Source organism: Polypterus senegalus, chromosome 13, assembly GCF_016835505.1.
Source record: "Polypterus senegalus isolate Bchr_013 chromosome 13, ASM1683550v1, whole genome shotgun sequence".
In the NCBI taxonomy this organism is placed as follows: Eukaryota; Metazoa; Chordata; class Cladistia; order Polypteriformes; family Polypteridae; genus Polypterus; species Polypterus senegalus.
Genome location: NC_053166.1, coordinates 72,227,530 through 72,246,450, shown reverse-complemented (window position 1 = coordinate 72,246,450; position 18,921 = coordinate 72,227,530).

Sequence of the window (18,921 nt, the reverse complement as noted above, 5' to 3'; positions counted from 1 at the left end):
CTCTATTGTTGAGGTGGCTGACCGGAGTTTTGGCCGTAAGGTGGTCGGTGCCTGTCATGGCGGCAATCCCCGAACCCGTTGATGGACACCGGCGGTGAGGAATGCCGTCAAGCTGAAGAAGGAGTCCTATAGGACCTTTTTGTCCTGTGGTATCTGGAGGCAGCTGATAGGTACCGGCAGGCCAAGCGGAATACGGCTTCGGTGGTTGCTGAGGCAAAAACTCGGGCATGGAAGGAGTTTGGAGAGGCCATGGAGAACGACTTTCGGATGGCTTCGAGGAGATTCTGGTCCACCGTCCGGCGTCTCAGGAGGGGGATGCAGTGCAGTGTCAACACCATATATGGTGGGGATGGTGCGCTGCTGACCTCGACTTGGGAGGTTGTGGGTCCGTAGGGGGAGTACTTTAAAGACCTTCTCAATCCCACTAACATGCCTTCCAATGAGGAAGCAGAGCCTGGGGACTCTGAGGTGGGCTCTCTGGGACTGAGGTCACCGAGGTGGCCAAAAAACTCCTTGGTGGCAGGGCCCCAGGGGTGGATGAGATATGCCCGGAGTTCCTCAAGGCTCTGGATGTTGTAGGACTGTCTTGGTTGACACGTCTCTGCAACATCACATGGACATCGGGGACAGTGCCTCTGAATTGGCAGACCGGGGTGGTGGTTCCCCTCTTTAAAAAGGGGACCAGAGGGTGTGTTCCAACTACAGAGGGATCACACTCCTCTGCCTCCCTGGAAAAGTCTATTCGGGAAACCTCGAATTCTGGAGGAACGGTGTGCCTGGAGGGTTCATGGGAGTTTGCCCAACCAGTCTACATGTCTTTTGTGGACTTGGAAAAGGCATTCGACCGTGTCTCTCGAGGAATCCTGTAAGGGGTGCTCCAGGAGTATGGGGTACCGGACCCCCTGATAAGAGCTGTTTGGTCCCTGTACAACCGGTGTCAGAGCTTGGTCCGCATTGCTGGCAGTAAGTCGAGCCCATTTCCAGTGAGAGTTGGACTCCACCATGCTGCCCTTTATCACCGATTCTGTTCATAACTTTTATGGACAGAATTTCTAGGCGCAGCCAGGGTGTTGAAGGGGTCTGGTTTGGTGGACTCAGGATTGGGTCACTGCTTTTTGCAGATGATGTTGTCCTGTTTGCTTCATCAGGCCGTGATCTTCAGCTCTCCCTGGATCGGTTCGCAGCTGAGTGTGACACGGCTGGGATGAGAATCAGCACCTCCAAATCCGAGACCATAGTCCTCAGCCGGAAAAGGGTGGAGTGCCCTCTCAGGGTTGGGGGAGAGACCCTGCCCCAAGTGGAGGAGTTCAAGTATCTCGGGGTCTTGTTCACGAGTGAGGGAAGAATGGACCATGAGATCGGTGCGGCATCTGCAGTGAATGCAGGCTCTGCATCGGTCTGTCATGGTGAAAAAAGAGCTGAGCCGTAAGGCAAAGCTCTCAATTTACCAGTCGATCTACATTCCTACCCTCACCTATGGTCATGAGCTATGGGTAGTGACCGAAAGAACGAGATCACGAATACAAGCGGCTGAAATGAGTTTCCTCCACAGGGTGTCTGGGCTTTCCCTTAAAGACAGGGTGAGAAGCTCAGTCATCTGGGAGGGGCTCAGAGTAGAGCTGCTACTCCTCCGCGTCGAGAGGAGTCAGATGAGGTGGCTCGGGCATCTGATCAGGATGCCTCCTGGACGCCTCCCTGGTGTGGTGTTCCGGGCACGTCCAACCGGGAGGAGGCCCCGGGGAAGACCCAGGATACGCTGGAGGGACTATGTCTCCCGGCTGGCCTGGGAACACCTTGGGATTCTCCCGGAAGAGCTGAAAGGTGGCCGGGGAGAGGGAAGTCTGGGCCCCTCTGCTTAAGCTGCTGCCCTCGCGACCCGACCCTGGATAAGCGGAAGAGGATGGATGGATGGATGGATGAATACACAGGCCTCAAAACTACCAAGTCCACTGGTCTGAGAGTAAGAACTAAAAGGAATTGAAATTGACATGAGGGTCATGTAATGTAGGCATCAGTACACCAACAAAACAGGGGAGTGGCTCCTGGAAAGTGGGCAGAGTCAAAAGAGATGCAACTAATAGGGGCATCATGTTATGGACCTCAGAATGTCCTTGCCATAAAACTGTATTGTCCTTATTACACCCAGTGAACCCATTATAGGACCCATTACTCTGAATTGAAGAAAAAGGGTTTAGAAATCAATGGGCAGATTTCCACTTTGTCTGTGTTTATTTCAAAAACTGTATGGTTATATTGGGCCCTGGCTTGGCACCTCAGAGGCCACTTACCAATTGCTTTAGCATTTAGGCTGATTTGCCCAGGTAATGTGAATCTGCATTCTTTTTTATTTAAATTGGAATATTTAGCAGGGACCATACTCCCTGAAAAACAGATTATTTTATCTTGCACCATAATGCTGGCCTCAAAACACTCCACATTCTTTAAAATGTACAACAAAACACTTGGAAGTTAGACAAAAACTAACAGTCTGCTTGACTTTCAGTGCTGTTCTAACTTGATACATACAAGTAGCTGTAGAAGAAGAGTTTCTGGTTTAGCAGGAATTTGGGCAAACTTCTTGCCTGTCGCTGAGTTCTTGGCTCTTCTGCAGTGCCCATGCGACTTGTTTCAGAAAATAGACATGCAAAGCATGGAAGGTATTTTCTAAATTGCAGTCAGATGGTGGTATATTGAGACAAACAAACATCAGCAGCAGGATGTAGTATTATGGCTGCCTGTTTTTAATACCTTTCAATTACTTTCTTAATTATCCCATTACACTATGTAATTCCATAATCACACCTTCTTATCTCACCCTTCCTCTCCATCTCTGAAACAAAACTATTTCAGGAAGTTATTGTGTATATTAAAAATTTTGTGCTTGACCTTCAGTTGAAAATTTGCTTTCAATTTTGGATCTGTGTGTTTTTTTACATTTTCAACAGTTGTAGTTTCTCAGCTTCATACAATGTTCCATACAATATCATTCCATTCTCCAACTTTCTTAATCCAATTTAGGGTCATGTGAGGCAGGAGTAGCAATGGTTGCAAGGCAGGGAAGAGCCCTACACAGGGTGCCAGTCTATCTCAGCACCCACTCAATGCTGGAGCCAAATAAATTGAACATCATGTCTTTGAGAATGTGGGAGAAAACCAGGGTATTCGGTAGATCAACCACACAATCATGGGAAGAACATGTAACCTCTACAGACAATGACTGAGCACAGCATTCAAACACAGGATGGTGGGTCCAAGAATCAGCAAAACTAACCACTGTGCTGCTGTGCCTCCCTCATACAGTGCAGTGGTTCTCAGACTCAGTCTTGGGCCTCCCAGATGGCTACAGGTTTTTGTTCCAATCACCTTCTGTTTTTAAATGGGCTCCTAGCCTAATTAACAAAGCTGCAGTTTCTGTGTTTTGGGGTCAATGTTGAAAGACTACATTGGATACATTTTTAGTTACTTGTGGATAATTTAGTATTTTTTAAACTTGTTTTTTAAGATTTTCATCCTCATCACTATGATTCTCATTCTGCTTTTTCAGCTGTTCTGGTTATTTAATCATTTTGTTCCAATGAGCGCCCTGTTGGGTCTGACGCTGAAGTATTTGCAGTCAATCAGCGTTCAGAATTGTTTGCCCATGTGTCTGTTCTGCTTGCCTGATTTTTTAATTTAAATTTTGTTAGTAAAAACCTTTTAACATACATTCTGTTATTTGCCCTTTATTTTCACAAACCATGGATTAATGGTTATCCCTTTTTTTCTGGGTCATTTTGACTATTTTGGGACATTGCTTATGTAGTTTGGGACTTTTTAAGACAAAGCCCATTTGGCCCAGTGTAGACTGAAGCCAGCTTGTAGAGGAGGAACTCAGACTGTCTTAGTGTGTACCTTATCTAGAAAAAAAGGTTAGGATTGTGGTCTGCTTTGTGGCTATATTTTAAGCCTCACACCTTTTGCTGTTTGTGTGCTACTAGAACACAGAAGCGAGAGATGTAGCCTGAATGCATAACCCTTTGCTTTCAGGTTTGTCTGCACTGATCTTTTCCGTCTCCCTTCTGGGGGTTTGGCTGTTTTAAAATCAAATTCTTAGTCACAAATTAATTTCTGCCTGAATTAGCTTAAACCCTGTTAATAATCTGTCCAGATACAAAAGCCAAAACTAAAGAAATCATTCAAAAACTAATAAAACTCACACGTTTTAAATTGAAATTACCATTAACTACAGTATCAATAACTATTGATGAGTTAAATTAAACAAAATGATTGACTAATTAAATAAATAATTTTAACCATGGACTTTGAAAAAGAACAACTGCTGTAACTTAAATTAATTGTGAAATTAGAACGAGATCAACTTGAGGCAAAACAGGGGAAGATAACAAAGAAAGAAACTATGATATGAACAAACTAGGATGTTATGAAGTGGCCCGAGTTCAAAAAAGCACCGCTGCAAAAACAATTCCAAGGTTGCCCACTAGTGAGGGGAAAGACCATCAAAATTCCCTGACTATAAACACAAATTGTGATAAAAAAAGGTTTATGTTCACCAAAAGGCTGCGCAAACCCCAAAGTTCCGAAGAACACAAGGAGATGCCTGAAATGGCAATTTAATATACAATAAACAAAGTCCCAAAATGGAATTCAAAAATTGTTTTCGAAAAACAAAGCATTGAAAAATAAATAAGCATGGTATCAAAAAACTGAATCCAAGAGGCAAAGTCAAAAGCAGGGCACATGGTCAAAATTCCAGAAAACACAAAACAAAGTAATAGTGCATAAACTCATCAAAACACTGTTCACTCCCTGTGTATTCAAAGAACTGCCAGGAACAATAAGGAGACCTTCCCTTAAATATTATTCCTGGTGGTGATGTGCAGGTAACTTCATCCCTTGTGGGATCACACACAAAGCACAAGGGACATAACTAAAGCCCTTCCCCTTTTCCAACATACAAATAGACAAATGTACATAATAACAAAAATAAACATAAATACAAATAGACCCAAAATATGAATTTGAACCCCAAATATTGGCTGAAATATGACAAAGGGCTTAACAAACTGATTTAGACACAGAAGAATTATCAATAATAAAAAGAAATAAAAACAGTAAAATACCCAAACAAGAACCTAAAAAAGAAAGAATTGATCAAATGTGAGTTTATCTAAAATATGAAAGTCTCACAAGAGACAAGCTCTGTTAATATAATCTACTGTAAATATCTCCAAACAGGTGAACACTATAATACAAACCTAAAGATTGCATGCAAACAGAGCAAAGAAGTAAAGGGACCAATGACAGAGGAGAGCCGTGGTAAGCCAGAGTCTTTTATTAGACACCCAGGTGACTGCAGTCATTATGAATGCAGCACCTGAGAGTCTCAATTACACATTATGCCCCAACCTTCCTGGCATATAATTGAAAATAATTAAAATGCTAGGAGACAAGAAACCAGGGAACAATACAAATCTCCGGCTTAAGCTAGTGGCTCTTTTGTATCCTTGTATTTTTTTGTACTTTTGTACCTACACCTTCATTAGCCCCATTAAAGAGCAGAGTCTCCAAGATGGCTTCAATGCTGCCCATAAAATGTCACAGCCATTTTTCTCATGCCAGTACTCCCCAAATAAAAACCATGTGTTGTCTCTTGTTGGTCAGTCCTTTATGGTCTCTTTCTCTCTCTCTGTTTCTCTAGTGTCTATGTGTTGTGTCATCAGTCTTCTTTCATTCTGGTAGAATTGCATCAGACTCCTTCCTAGGTACATCTTTGTCTCTTTCTCTCTCTTTCTCTCCCATACCTTGCCCTTTTACTGTCAGTTAATCCTCATTTGATTGAATCTGAAAACTGATGTACTAACTGCTCATGATGGCAGCAGCTTTAAAAGGATTGGAATTAGAAGAGATCCCTGAGATCTCTTTTCTTCTAAAACACTGGTCATCAAACACGTGAGCTACTGCAAAACTCCAGCTATCTAAGTGATCTAGTTAGCCTTCCAATTTATATTGACTAAAGAAGGGATTTAAAAAAAAAAATTGTTGGTTATGGGCTGGATGTGGAATTGGAAGAGGATTTTTTTCTCTCACAATGTCACAATCGAAGTGCGTTTGTCTGATCTGTCAATCTATCATTGCTATAACAAAGATGGAAAATGTGGAAAGGCACTTTTGAACTGTTCATAAAAACTGTGAAACTGACTTCCTTCTGAAAAGCAATCTGAGAAAGAGAAAGGAGAGGGAACTAAAATCGCAGTTAATCGGACAGCCGTCATTTTTCACTCAGCTGAATTCAAAAGCAAAGGCAGACACACCGAAGCATCATTCTGGGTGAGTCACTCGATCATTAAGCGTAAGAAGTCCTTCCAAGATGCAGAGATGATAAAAGATGCCTTCGTTGAGACAGATGGCTAGGGAGAAATTCCTGCTGAGATTTCAAGACCACTGGCCAGAGAAAAAGAAGTTTCTCCTTGTCATTAAACATGCAGAATACAAGCAACTTAATAATGATCAATGGCCGCTACACTCGGCATTTTTTTTCCAATCTGACCAACATGTTGAATGAGCTTAATTTACAGCTGCAAGGAAAAGAGAAAACTGTGGTCAATATGATTAGTTCAGCTAATGCTTTCAAACGAAAAATGCAACATCTGTCCTCAAAGCTGCAGCGCCTTGATTTGGAGAACATCCAAAACCTTGCGTCAGAGCTGGAGATGCAATGGAAGGCGTGTGCGCAACTTGACAGCATATGCTACAGAACAGATTGAAAATTGTCTGTCAGACTTTATCTAATGGAAAAAAAGTAACGAATCGAGTGTTGCCCAATGTGGCGGAGTAAGAGTAGCATTTCTTCTTCACAAATGTACTCAAGCAAAAGTAAAAAGTATGGTGCAGTAAAACTACTCTTAGAAGTATAAGTTTTTTAAAAAAGCTACTCAAGTAAATGTAACAGAGTAAATGTAACTCATAACTACACCTCTGTTAGTCAGTATATATATATATAGTCATGCACATGCGAGTAGGGGACCGCGGACGGACCTTAATACACTCAGGAAGACATTCGCCGGCAGGGAGTGGCGGGGTACTAACCTTTCTCCTCTTATTTCCTACAGAAAAAAAGACACTCCGCCGCCATAAGCCTCCTTCTTCCCGCAGCACATTACTTCCGCCCTTCCTCCGTTCACTACTCCTGACGTCATCAGTCCCATCTTCCACCACGGTTCCTTCCCAGCATTCCCCCACTTCCGGCTCCTCCTTCATAAAATGGCCGCCGACGCCATCACTGGTGTCGTGCATTGGGAAACTGTTTTGTTTTGATGTATATGACCTGTTTTTTTTGTTGGCTGTGGCAAATACTACAGTATACGGGGCCGGAAACCCCAAACATTTATGTTGTCTCTTGCTTCGTCTTTTACAATCTATAAAGATCTAGATGGCCAATACCCCCACGCCGCCAGGAGGAGCCCTCCCTGCAGCATGGAGGTGCCCCAAATGCCAGCAGGGAAACCTGGACATTGGAGTTTTTATACACAGCCCTGCTGGATACCATTGGTGCCACTAGGAGACCCTTGCAGGGAGGAACAATGGTTATTTGCCTTACGCCCCAGAAGTACGTCCGAGTCACATGGACAAGGGGAATGACGTGCTTCCAGGGTGAAAAAAGGGATTTTTATCTGACCCGGAAGTGATAGGAGATCACATGGACTGGGGATTGGAACACTTCCGGGTCAGGGAATATAAAAGGATTGTGGGAGCTCCCAGAGGGCAAGCTGAGCTGGATGGAAGGGTGGTAACGCGTCTGGGAGTGGAGGATTGTTTATTATTGTGTATTTGTGTGATTTGATGAGTATAGTGGAGAGGAGGGTGCTTTGTGCACTGTGCTGTGTTAATAAAGTCAACATTTGGACTTTTATCTGGTGTCTGGCGTCTTGGACAAGGGTTCAAGGGAGCGATAGCGCCACAACTCCAAACACCAGGTAAAAGTCCACAAGTTGACTTTATTAAATTGCCACAGTGCACAAAGCACCCTCTCCTCCACTATACTCATTCACAAACCAATAACTATAATAATAAACAATACTCCACTCCCAGACGCGTTGCCACCCTTCCACCCAGCTCAGCTCGCCGTCTGGGAGCTCCCATAGTCCTTTTATATATCCTGACCCGGAAGTGTTCCCAATCCCAGTCCATGTGATCCTGTATCACTTCCGGGTTAGGTAAAAGTTCTTTTCTTCACCCCGGAAGCCCGTCGCTCTTCCTTTGACGAACTTCCGGGTCATAGGGCACAAATAAGTCTTTGGTCCTCCCTGCAGCTCCCTCTTGCGGCCCCTGTGGTATCCAGCAGGGTCTTGTATAAAAACTACATGTCCCATGACTCCCTGCTGGTCTTTGGGGCACCTCCATACTGCAGGGAGGGCTCCATCTGGCGGCCTGGGATGACAAGCCAGCCACATCTCACAATATATATATATATATGTATATATATATATATATATATATATATATATATATATATATATATATATATATATATATATATAATTTTTAATGAAGGTAGATCATTTTAACCTGGTCATTTTAAAAGTAACTCGCAAGCCGAAAAAGTGTGGGCACCTTTGATCTATACTATTTGAAAATAGAAAAAAATAACATTGTCGCTTAAAGGATCTGTTCAAAACTTTTTAAAATGTGGCCAGGTCTAATTTAAAAAAAATAGAATTATCATTTATATCGGGGAAAAGGACATTCTCACATTCTTAGATTTTTTTTAAATTTGCTCTGGCCGTTGGCTCTTGTCTCTTTCTCCCAGGTAAGTTTTGAATTCTGGTTTGTTAAGTTTGACTTGACTGCATGTAATGTTATTTCCTTTGTTGTATAAGTTAGGCTTTGTCATAAGGAATTTTGCTTTCTTCAAATAATTTAATTAAAATAAATAAATAAATTAATTAATTAATTAAAAAAAGTTTTGATTCACCAAGTAATAATGCTTACTGAAGCTCTCCACCATATTTATACCATCATGTCCTTGATGTCAGTAACACCATGATTGTGATTACATGATGCACTCAAAAATCGTTGCATAAACATTGAAAAGCAAGACTGGATAAAAATAAAAAAACTATTTAAGAGAAATCAAAACTAAAATTAAACTTGAGAAACATAATCCTGGTAATTAAAAACACTACAGAGAACAAAATACACATTTAAAATTCATTGTAATCTCAATTTTAAAGGCAAGTCACATGCTCTTAACTGTCTGCTTTGTTTTAAGTAAAAGAAAGACTTCTTCGCTACATAAAACTTGTTTCTCAAGCAAAACCATTTCTGGTCTTAGGTTGATGTTATAATTTTTTTCTGTTTAATGATCACTATTTTGTGTTGTCCTTTTATTTTGGGCACGTATTCCTTGCCTATTAGTGTTTAGAACCTTGCCTGAGTTTGACTACTCTCTTTTTTTAGTCTCCAACTCTCAGTGCCTATCATTCCACTTATCTAGCCCTACTATTACCCTAGGGTCGGTACCGACCCATTTTCAAGTTTTAAATGCATAAAAGTACCACATACATTTTGTTTACTGCATCAAGGCTTTTTCCATTTTTCTGAAACTTCCATTTAAACAAAAAAAAAAAAAGGTAAATTATTTCTCTAATCAGAAATTCACTGCCTGTGGTCTTACCGGGTCGGCCATGACCCAGGGTACAATAAGAGATCATAAAACAATAAATACTGGCCAAACTTAAGTTACAGTATAAACACACTCTCAGCTCACTCTGGCCCCCCCCACACAACTCTGTCAGGTAGCAGGCCTCTCCCATCCCCCGAGCTGTAGTCAGGGGCTTATCTCTTCACACCTCCCCCGAATAAAAAAACAGAGACAGCCCAGACAAAACAGACCCAGACCAGTTCAGTTTGGTGATTGTGACTGGAGAGAAAGCATCTAATTTGCAGAGGTAAAAATGGCCAGATTCACAGCACTCCAAGCTCTGGATCATATCCTAGCTGAAGGACAAGTTACAGAGTGGCACAGCGACACTGATGAGGTGGAAGACATTGTGGAGTGTCAGTCAGAAGACACAGACACAGAGTCTGAGGAGGAGATCACCTCTGAAGCAGTTTCCCCACCAGCTGAAGTACTACAGTCCAAGAATGGCAGCATCTCCTGGAGGTTAGTACCACCTGACGAGACTCGCAGGACAACTGGCAGGGCAGCTGCTGAAAATATCATCAGAATGACTCCTGGGGTCACAAGGTTTGCCATAACAAGGATAAGTGACATCAAAACAAGTTTTGAACAGTTCATGCCATCATCGCTGAAAAAATAATACTTGACATGACAAACCTAGAAGGACAAAAAGTCTACGGAGACACATGGATTGACTTTGATGAAGAATTCCTGGATGCTTATATTGGAATTCTTCTTCTTGCTGGAGTATACCGATCCAGCAATGAGGCCACAGCCAGTCTCTGGGACACAGCAACAGGCAGAAATATTTTTCGGGCCACGATGTCACTGAAGAGCTTCCACATGATCTCGAGAGTCCTCAGGTTTGACAACCGAGACATGAGAGCAAGACGTGACAAGCTTGCTCCCATAAGGGATGTCTGGGAGAGATGGGTGCAGCGCCTGCCTTTGATGTTCAATCCAGGGCCAGAGGTTACCGTAGACAGCGTCTTGTGCCTTTCCGGGGAAGATGCTCTTTCCGGCAATACATGCCCAATAAGCCAGCCAAATACGGGATAAAAATCTGGGCAGCCTGTGATGCAAGAACAAGCTATGCTTGGAACATGCAAATTTACACAGGAAAACCTGAAAGTGGCATCCCTGAGAGGAACCAGGGAAGACGTGTAGTCCTCGACTTGACAACTGGACTGCGCGGACACAATATTACATGTGACAATTTTTTTACAAGTTTTGATCTTGGACAGGAACTTCTGAGGTGAAAGCTCACCATGGTGGGCACTATCAAAAAAAAATAAACCTGAGCTGCCTAGCTGAAATTGTGAATTTGAAGAACAGGGCACCACTGTCTTCAAAATTTGCCTTTACAGACACAACCACTATTGTGTCATATTGTCCAAAAACCGAGTGTGATACTCATGTCCACACTCCACAAGGACACTGCTGTGTCATCAGCAAAAGAGAAAAAGCCCATCATTATTTTGGATTACAATAAAAACAAAGGAGGGGTGGACAACCTGGACAAGCTGACTGCCACCTATACATGCCAGCGCATGACCAGGAGATGGCCAGTGGTATTGTTCTACAATATGCTGGATGTGTCAGCCTACAACGGATTTGTGTTGTGGACCCAAATCCACCAAGGGTGGAATGCAGGGAAGAATCAAAGGCAAAGAATGTTTCTCCAAGAACTAGGGGATTCTCTTATAAAGGGACACATTGAAAAAAGGGAACGGGTCCCCGAGACCCAGCCGCTGCAGCTGTGGTCAGAGAGCTGCAGACCACGGCAAGCACTCCGTCCACGTCAGCAGGAAGACGAAGAGCTTCAGCACCAGCATCCTTCCCTTTAGCCAGCCCTGCCACAGCCACAGACCCAGACCCAGAGAGGCTGCCGGATTCCAAAAGAAAGCGCTGTCAGGTCTGCCCAAGCAGCAAGGACAGAAAAACCAATTCCATGTGTGCCAAATGCAAGAAATATATTTGCAAAGAGCACACTAAAAATGTCACTTACTGTCCTACTTGCACATAGTGTAAACATACAGTAGCAATCCTGCTCCTGGAGAGCTACCACCCTACCACCGTACTACTAATTCTATTGGTTTGATTGTTTGTTTGATCTACATTTTGTAATTTATTTTGTATTTTATTTTGTCTTACTTGTTTGGCTTTGTCTTTGTGATTGAATTAAAGTTCAACTTTTGGAAAAAATACTTTTTGCCTTCTTCTTGAAGTAAATATATATGGGTCAAAACCGACCCTAACACCACAGATGTTACTAATATTAATAATATTGATATTGATAGTAATATTATTAAAATAAAAAATTGTAATTTTTTTTTTACAGTTGTGTTCTAATACCCCTCAGTAATAGTCAGGTAACATATAAACCTTTGATTTATTTGTATAATTCTCCTGAGGTTTATTTTACCAATTTTTTTGGACTGGGCCGTTTTATTGACATCATACGTCTCATCTTCAGAGGGCCACACCAAAAATTTTAAAACCAAATTTTAAAATCTTTTCATGGATAAGGAAGCCTAACAAGGTAACCAAGAGGTAAGGAAACAAACTGGATGATAAAAAAATGTTTGAGGGTTGAGGGAGGCTGATTTAGGACACGGGTCGGACCCGACCGGCCATGCCCAAGATAACAGATGGGTGGAAATGCTAGGATAATAGTAGGGCTAGGATCATTTGCCCTCACTGCCTGTCACAGCCTTCTAACATCTGCATGCCAAGATGATCTCCATCTCTGTTTGAGAGAGTCCGTCTGTTACTCTGAAGTTTGCTTCAGAAATTCATCGATCCCAGCCATACCACAAGCACTTTAGAACAGGTCATCCACCTGAACTAATCATGTTATTGCCCAGCTAATGGTGGGATGTGAGACCATCTAGGAAAAGCTTGGGTTGCTGCTGGAAGGGCTGTTGGCAAGGCCAGCAGAGGGCACTTACCCCGTGGTCTGAATGTGGATCCCAATGCTCCAGTGCAATGCTGGGCACACTAAAAATGTAAAATTTAGGTCCTGACTTTCTGAGGTCATAAAACACTTTTGTAAAGAGCAGGGTGTATCCCCATGTCCAGGTTAAACTCCCCTCCATGGCCTAGTCATTCTGCCCGCCTATTCTTCCCCTGTCTCAAATGGTCTCTCTCACCACTTCAAAGCCAAATATAATTAAAGTGTGGTGAGCATACTGGCACAAAAATGGCTGCTGTCACATCATCCAGGTGGATGCTACACATTAGTGGTAGTTAAAGTGACTCCCCACTTACTATGAAAAGTGCATTGAGTAGTGAGAAAAATGCTATATAAATGGAAAAAAATATTATTATTATTATTATTATTATTATTATTATTATTATTATTATTATTATCATCCTGGTGTAGCCTTCACCCCATCAATTTCTTATCAGCCAGATGACTCTTCACTCTATATGATATCTTTATAAGTTAGTTAGTATTGTATCACTACCCAGAATGCAGGTAAACTTCTCTTTTACATTCATTCATAATGCTCAGTTGGAAGGAGAGATGTTTCGAAGGATGAAGGCTTTGGATGAATGTGGAAGTTGAAAGTGGCTGACAGCAGTGGTTGGAAACCTCACAAGTATCTACGCTTGCAAATCCCCTGTAACTGGGAGACTGTGGCTCATCACAAACTGCATGTGGTATACTTGACAAGAGGTGTGCCTTATAATACATTTTCTTACTCTCTTTGTGCCAGTTATAAAAATCGAGGGTGTGATTCACAGATTAATCTTCAAGGTTTCAAAGCCTTAAGCTCCTTAACCACTTCCTGCATGACTGATTTTATATGAAAAAGTGATCATGATGAATACATTTTCTGTTTTCTACACCTTTAAATTGAAAGTTTCCCCGACAGATTTAAGCAAGTCTCATGTGATAACCAAATTAGTCATTTTCTGCTACAAATGAAAGGTGACTCATATGTACAAACCTGACCTTTAAGTGACTTTCTGGAATTAAAGAAAAAGTGTCTTTAATGCCAAGGCTTGGTTAATTAAGCTTGTATAGGATGCAAAATATTGAAATTTTGAAGCTTTACAAATTTCTTTTCTTTGCATTCATAGGAGGGCAGGCTGTCATACAGCAAGCACCCTTTTCAGCACCATTCATGGATGATAGAGGTGTCCCCTAGGCAGTCACAAAAATGGTCTTTTCAGTTTCACATACATTGGTGTTCATAATGGATGGCAGGACATTTATGTTTTTGTTCCTTATTTTATCTTATTTACAAACATTTATTTGCTGTGACAAGTCAAGACCCAGTTATATATAAAAATATGGTAATAGAATCATTTATAGCTTATCATGAATAGAAGAATAGCTATAGAAGTATAATTTGCTCATCTGTTGTTTTAGTACTCCATAGACGGATAACGCGGAGGCAGGGCACAGTTACACTGGAGGTCAACGTTCTCCTTGTGAGTCGCTCCACTAGCTTGGAGGCCTACAAGTTAGGGAGTTTCTCCAGGCTTGAAATGGTTAGTGTCCAAAGCTGCAGATTCAAATGCCAAAGCACAAGCCTGCTGTGGGAATTAAAAAGAAGAGCACCAAGTTTAAGAGGTTACCAGCAAAATACACGTGCATAAGGAAAAAGGTTGAAAAGACAGAGTGGAAGCAGGTGAAACTTCACCGTGTAACTTACCTACGTGACGTGGTCGCAAACATGCACATGTGGAAAGGTGTAAGTTTGAAATAGTGAAACCCTGAGTCCCAGAGTCTGAAACTGTGCAACAGTGCCATTGCACGGAGTGCCACATTTGAACTGATGTAGCGAATAGTAGGGCTTAAGAGGCGACTACAAGAAATCATGAAAATATGATTTCATTGGCACATAATTATACACACAGGTAAAGCCCAGACCACAAATTCCTTCTCTTTCTTCAAGTTGGTGTTAACCAGTAAACACCCTAATTATGGAATAACATCCTGCCACTCAAGGCCAGAGCAAAGAAAATGTGTCTGTCTGATTTGTATCATTTAGCAAACTATAATGGACTAATAGCGTTTTATGCAAACCCATGTGAATTTAATTGGATTATACAGGTTCGAAAATGTTAAGTTGATGAATTTTAATGATAACCAGATTGCTTTTTGTTCCAAACATGTGTGCTTTTCCACACTTGAACATCCAGTTAAAGTTTGATCTTAATATTTTTCCTGTGTCCATAAGAGATTACTTTGATTTTTTTTTTCATTGATCAGAGACATTAAAACTCACATATGTTATGGAGCGAATGGCTATTGTGGCTATAAATTGAACTAAGCAGGCCACAAAATTGAGTATTGGGACTTGGGAGTATAGATGTTATTGTGTGCACTGCGAAAAATGCATATACAAAAACTAGACAAAAAAATAAATGGTGCTTTTAAATTTTGCTTTTATTTAGCAAAAATAACTGACAATGCGTTGAGCAAAATTTACTTGACAAGATTTCTTAAAGTAGTCTTCTTCTTTTGGCTGCAATACAATTTTTTTGATAAGTCAATAATTCTTAAAATAAAGAAAACAAGATTTAATGTCATGACATAAATACTTTTCACTTCATTTTTTGCAGTGTAATGCCAACCACAAGAGAATACAACTCTGTGTTGGGGTAGAACCTTTCCAGCTGCCTCTAAGAATACACAGAGGGTAGTATAAGGCAGTGTTTCTCTCCCATTTTTGAGTTATGGGCTGCCACCAGTGGGTTGTGAGTTGCTATTGTTTATAATGATAGTGGATTTCAAGTGGGTTTCAGGTGGGTCATGGCATGTTGTGCTTAGTTCTTCCCCAGTTCTGAAATTCACACTCAACTCACCAATGGGTAGCCTTCCGAATCCCCATCGATGTTCATGGTAGGCAAAGACTTATATGGTCAAAAGTGGGTCACAACACCAAGAATGTTGAGAAACACTGGTGTAAGGGTGTTATGGAATTCCCATCATTGAAGAAAGACTAGGAAAGCTTAGCTATCAAGTAAGCAAGCAGTCTTTTTTAATGGTGTAGTACAAACACATGACCTTTAGTAGTTTAGGACTGGGCAACCAGCTTCTAGAATTTATTTTTGGATTTGGTTTGAGCCACAGCCTTGTGCATAATTCTGGTCCCGCGTTAATCCTTGATGTAAACACTTATCACAGTGAGATTCAATATTTTCTGCACTTGTCTCTAGTTCTGTGTTTGTGGCTACATTCTTCAACTTCCCTTGGTCAAGATTGCCTTGGGCTAAGTGTAAGTAAACACAAGCCATTTATCAGTATTTTGAAATATTCATATGATGTTCTTATTATTCTGTCACTTACAGGTAATTCAGATAATTAGAAATTGTAAATGTCAGTTTTATTTGACCTTATGACATTTTTTTGCTTTCTAAATCAAATGTTTGACCACATTTTATGCCTGAATCATAATAGTAAGCACTTAAATAATCAGTAATCAATGATGTTACTGTGATCTGTACTCAAAATGGATTTGAAAGCAATATATGGTTTACCTTTCCATACACATTAGTATACTGTAAATATAGCTGATGGTTATATGCACAGATAAAATCTGACTAAGGTCAGACGCGGTATGAAACACAAGGGTGTGAATTTTTAGTTGCATTAATCTACAGGACAGCCACAAGATTCTTTAGCAGGAAAGGATGTGTGTGATGAACTTAGATGACAAGCTATTTTTGTGCCTGTTTGTTGATGTCAAACCACAACAAGAGGTTTAGCAAATGAGCAAATGAAACCTCACAAAAAAACATAGATTACTGGCTTTGAATATCTTATTATTTGTCTTAGTAGTTTTGTGATAGTTTCAGGAAATGGTGTCTGATGTTATGATTTTCAGTCACTTTGTAATTATTTTCCTGGATTGAATACATTTTCTTTTTTTCTAGAGGTTTTGGACTGTGTTGATTTTAGTTTCACTTTCATTTTGTTGTTTTGTTTTGGACTTATAGTATATTTTATTATCATGTTTTCATTCTCTCACATCATCATCTTGTTTTTCATTATGAGATCCAATCACTATGATGTCCCAGCCATTGCAACAGTCCCACTTCTTATAAGCTACAATGCATGACATTGCCAGTGCAGCAGTTTAAACATTGGCTGTTTGATCATTCCAACGCCCAAGCCCGTCCCAAAGAGGCCCCACTTTGAGGTCCGCATGTCCCATTCGAGCAGTTTTGTCAAGTTATATTCTCCAGTATATATGTATATATTTGAGATGCTTCTAAGAGGAACCCTTTTAAAAACTCTCATCAAGGTCAAATTCCGTACATGTACATCCTTGAAAACATTCCATACTCAGAATATTAATGCACAAAAAGATGTATCGCTAATGATAACCGGCTGATATAACATCAATGGGAGTTATGACTATGACATCCTGCATATCGAGACTCAGAGTATACTTGCAATCTGGGTACATTGCATTTCACACTGTCATGGTATTGTCATGAATTATGAATTGCACTTTTTTAATAGATTATATCATTATATTTTGATAAAGTCCACATGTTATCTTGCAAAACTTTAGCTGAAGACTGTAATGAGAAAATCCGGTATATGTTAACATTATTTTTATTAAATTTGCACGCAGATTTATACAGTCCACACATACCGGTAACAGTGTTTGGTGTAACCGGCCCAGCGTGGGGTTGGTCAGCCCTAGGCCCCACACACCCCTAAGACCGCCTATGCGTCCAAGATTGCAGATAATTCTTGAGATTTTTGGTGTGCATTGCTTTTGTTTCTGGCTGTTTATGGCTTTAATTTTGTGTAGTTTTCCATGGGTATTGACAAGGTTTTTAACTGTTGGTATTGATGGATTTGATTGGATTTGATGCCTTTTGATCTTGCCTGTTTTTCCTCTGACCTTACATGTTTTTCTTGTTAAAAGATTTATCTTCTAGTCCTTATATATAAAAGTTCTCAAGGGCCTGCTATTTTCTATCAGTTTCATCTAGACAGAACAAAAAACAATTGTGAAGATTATGAAGATACCTACAAAGAGGAGTGTGTCTGATTGTTTCAGCTAAAGTGGATGACATACTCTTGCTCTGGTGTGCTACTTTACTGTGCCTCAGCACTTGCTTTGGTTTTTTGGGGTGGCCGGCATTTATAGTAATATTAAGATTATTTTTTCTTCAATAATAGTTAAACGTTTTTTCTTCAATCACATGGTCTGCATTTGTATGGAAGCATTTGCTAGATGGGTACATACATAATGAATGAATCAAGTGTTGCCATCTTAGAATTCAGTTCATATTATTTTTGTATTGTTTGGACTTGTTTTTATTATTGTCATTATTTTTTTACCATTCTTACAATAACAGTATCAAAGCACCATTTTGTGATTTGTAATCTTTTGCCACAGCCATAATGTTCTTGACAACAACAACCATTGTTAGCTGTGTAATCTGCTTGTGTAATGTCATCACTCAGCGCTTCCAAACATCCAAATGACTAGCAATAGGATTGGATTCTAAAACAAATGCCTTGCTGGTTAGAAGTAGTTCATGAAAAGTTCATTTGAATGCAGTGCACCACTAATTTCAGTTATCGATTTTGGCATATGACCAGGGCCGGATTTAGATGAAAAAGAGGCCCTAGGCTATTCCACTTATGAGGCCCTTTCACCTCCCATTTTTAAGTTTGTTCAAATTGCTAACAATTTGAATGTAGGCCCCTCTTGATCTTGAGGCCCTAGGCTGAAGCCTAGTTAGCCTATAGGAAAATCCAGCCCTGCATATGACTTTTCTGCTTTGGTTTTGATGGCTTCTTTTGGTTTTCTGATTTTTGCTAGCCCCTTTGACTATAAATCTGCATATTCGTTTAATCTGCCTTCTGACTACAGTACATTCCACCATGTAAAATCTCTCTGAGCACCACTTTTCCACTGGTGTTCATAACACCATATTTGATTTTAGCTTGAATGCTATTATGAAATTTAGAAAATAACTAATTTTTCCTGACTATTCAATATTGTGAATTTTATCTCAGAATTTACAGAGGAACTGAAAATTGAAATGACAGATTTGGCATGCCGCAAACTTTTGTGTGACACCAGACTTAGTAGGATTTTTTAATAGTAGTTTTATGAAACTCTTCAGTAAAATATCTGAGAAACATTAGCTCATATAATGCTGCTCCAATAGTACAGATGACATTGTAGAGATAGTTACAGTATAAACATAGACATGACAGATGGTATAATTAACTAATAAAATGAATACCAGGG